General features: G+C 44.1%; 1 long non-coding RNA gene across 1 annotated transcript; it reads left to right on the plus strand.

Moving 5' to 3' along the window:
- Positions 1–1,169: 1,169 nt before the first annotated feature.
- Positions 1,170–3,204, plus strand: LOC309526101. Its single transcript, XR_014216666.1, has 3 exons — positions 1,170–1,469; positions 2,097–2,211; positions 3,056–3,204. It is a non-coding gene; the product is annotated as an uncharacterized lncRNA (long non-coding RNA).
- Positions 3,205–3,669: the final 465 nt, after the last annotated feature.

A 3,669-nucleotide genomic window follows, 5' to 3' on the forward strand; every position in this document is an offset into this window, starting at 1 on the left:
TGGGGATCCAGAAGTTGTAGTACTTCATTCTTTACCATCCTGGTCACTGGTGATTAAAATTCTTTAGTTCTCTTACGGTCTTAAGTGGCTCTGATGTTGAGTAAAAATGCTTCCCATCCAACCCTGTTAGGCTTTGATGCACGGCTCTGAAAGAATCTGCTGAGAATGCCTTTGAAACGCAGCCATATATACATGGGCATACATATATCATACCCAGGCGCATACAGATGCAGGGATTACTATATAAATAACATTTACAAACAAACAAAAAAACCCTGTTACACGCTACACTGGCTTCATGAATTTATAGCATATGGCACCGAAGCAGTCGGAAAAACTGTAAACTATAAAGAGGGTTTACACAATTCCTTCATTTATCAAGTTGCAATGAGTAATTTGTTCACCAGGCAGGAAGGAGGCAATATGCACAGCCAGAATGTGTATGCATCTCCAAGGTTCACACTAGAGATTGTCTTAGAAAACACACGCATGATTTGAATTCCAACTTGAAAGAACTCAGCAGAAGTCCCAGAGCTAATGTTATTACAGCAGCAACAGAAGTACTTTAAAACCTAAAATCTGGATCCGGCTCAGCAAAAGTAGCCCATGGAACCTGGAGGGGCAGCCCCATGCTAGTCTACAGTTAAGGGATATTCAGAGGAAGAAGAAGAAGAAGAGGAGGAGGAGGAGGAGGAGGAGGAGGAGGAGGAGGAGGAGGAGGAATTTGGAGTTGATATCCCGCCTTTCACTCCCCTTAAGGAGTCTCAAAGCGGCTAACAATCTCTTTTCCCTTCCTCCCCCACAACAAACACTCTGTGAGGTGAGTGGGGCTGAGAGACTTCAGAGAAGTGTGACTGGCCCAAGGTCACCCAGCAGCTGCATGTGGGGGAGCGGAGACGCGAACCCAGTTCCCCAGATTACGAGTCCACCACTCTTAAGCACTACACTGTGCTGGGAGTTCTAAGATGCATACCAGAAAAATTCAAGATGTTACAGTCACATATTTGGGTAGTGAAGATTGTGCTTACTACCAGAGAAGGTGAAGCAAGTTTGGGGAAGTGAGTTGGTTTCACAAGATCTCCACCTCAGCTTTAATTGTGCAACCAGAATTTCCTGGCATGTGGCTGAATCCCATCCCTAAAGAATGACTGTCTGGAAGCACCCTCTGATACAAGTTGCATCTTGTGGTTGGTGCGTTCACATCAAGCTCCAGGGCTTGGAACGATACTGAGTCTTAATTTAATTCCAGAGATATGAATTTGAGTCAACTTGCCCCAGCAGGTTTAGCATTGTGAGCCCTGTTTTGAAATGGAAGAAAATGGCTATTTTGGTGGCTGAGATACATCACAGAGGTTCAGAAGACATGGAGTGTGCTTTGAGCTCTGCAACTAATTTGCTGCCTGACTTTGGGAATTTCATCTCAAGCTTCCTGTCTGAGAGGGAACCTTATCAGTTTCGATCTCACAAAGGTAACTTGGACTGACAGCTCTAAAGCATGTGTCTTGAGATTATTCTTTGCTGTTTCTCCTGTTTTCATCTATTCCAAAACCCAGAAAACAATAGTAGATAAAATGGGAACTTAACAGGTATGTTTAGGGGAACTCTAACCTTGCTGTAACAAAAGCAACCCTTCAGCCTTAGATCTGCAGGTTGGCGTGATCAGAGTTAATGAAGATTATTGATTCAGTCATATTATCCTGAATCAACAATTCTTGCTTACCCAGGCAAGTAATCTCAGGGCATGTAAACCACACATCTTTCTTTACTATCTCAGATCATGGCTTGTTTGCTATGAATTATGAACTCTAACCATATCAGAATGCATGCTATTATTTAAACAGTGGTTAGCAACTGGCAGGCCCCAGATTCAACTCTTCCAAGAAGAATTGCCAGCTGGCTCACAAAGAAACCCCTATCCCAGGTTATCTTCAGTCTCTTCAAACAAGAATAGCAGCAGTCGTTGTCACGGGAGCTTTGCACCTGCCTTGGTGCTTCCAGGAAGCTTAATAATTGGGAGTTGGCAGGGGGCAAGATGAGGATTTGAAGAATCGCACAGGTAGCTGCTAGCTAATCCATTTCCTGTTTATTTCTTCCAGGTTATTACAGAATGGGGAAATGCTTGCACAGTTTCCAGGCAACCACTCATAATTCCTTTTATTTTCCTCAACCACTTTGATGATGAAGGGCTTATCTCCACATTAAAGAAAAATAGTACATTGTCCTCTGCTCCTAAGATTGCATTACTTCAGCAAGCAAGGGTGTGAGTGTGTGAAAAAATGTGTGCGTGCCATGTGTGCAAGGAAACCAAGTTATTCGTTCCAGAGGTCCGTTCTTAAATTGAAACCGTTCTTATCCTGAGGTGCCATTAGCGAAAGCGTGCCTCTGGCGCGAGACTACCGCTCGCATCCCGGGGCAAAGTTCTCAACCGGGAGCAACTACTTCTGGGTTAGTGGAGCTCATAACCTGAAGCGTGCGTAACCAGAAGCGTTCATAACCAGAGTTACCACTGTATTGCTGGACTATAACTCCCATCGTCCCTGATTACTGGCGGGAGCTGTAGTCCAGCTTCATCTGCAGCGCCACCAGTCCCTTGTCCCTATTCAGATTTTTGCATTGGTTTTATTGCTTAATTTTAGCATGAACAGCTCTGAGAGCCATAGCCTGCAGGATTAAAAAAATGTGTAAAAGCAACAGCCCTTTCACCGACTTCTGACTACTTTTGTTTCTCTTGTGGCTGATGATAAAAGTCTCTGGGTACCCATGGATAGAAATATGTTCCCACAACCCCCTCTTTCAGACCGCATGGGTCTGTAGGTCTGTGCACATTTGCAAGGCATTTTAAAAAGTGCATAATACATGTCACATGCTCTATCTGGGAAATGGATTTCTATTCCCAGTGGAGAGTATGAATTGTGTAATTTTCATCCTCGCCATCCTGTCCCAGTGCAAGCTGTTCAGATCTTCCTTTTGTTTCAGCCAAGGCCCCATGGAACACTTGAGCTGGATTTGGGCTCTGGGGTCATTGCTAAGCAGTTTCCCCTTTCATCTCTTTCAGCGCTGGCAGATGCATCTTGAAACAAGCCTACAAGGTGCAGCTTTACAGCATCCCTTATTCGCCGGCACCTTTGAGACTCCAGTTCATTGAAAGTAATAAAACCACATCATCAAAAATAATACAAAATAATAAAAACCTTTTGAACAGGCTTTGGGCTCTGCTGCACTACTTGGTAATGGATATTCATCTTCCTGGAAATTGTGTTGCTTGATTCAGTGCTGCAGTATGAAAGCACCAGCTGCCTCCCTAGCCTTGTTAACCCACTGAGTGCCAATGCTGCACTCTTTGAACAAATATGACATTTTCTAATTGATGCAAAGTGGAGTGTGTGTGTATGTGTGTGTGTTGTTCAGGCTGAAAGCAAATCACACATATGTTCAGAGGAATCTTCTGCTCCAGCAGGAGTGAGGTAGCACTGTATGTTTACACATATGTAGGATGTGTCACAGATGGCAAAATTAGTTTTGCCAGTGACACTGGTGGCTCTCACAGGGGCCCCCAAAAGCTGCACTTGGGTCTAAGTTTCCTTTTTGTGGTTAGGTTGGATGGTGCACTAATTGCATTTGATGTGATTCAAAGGAGCTCCTGTTTTACCCTTGGCAATTATGGTGGGT

Source organism: Podarcis vaucheri (assembly GCF_965113315.1).
Source record: "Podarcis vaucheri genome assembly, chromosome: 2".
Classification (NCBI taxonomy): domain Eukaryota; kingdom Metazoa; phylum Chordata; class Lepidosauria; order Squamata; family Lacertidae; genus Podarcis; species Podarcis vaucheri.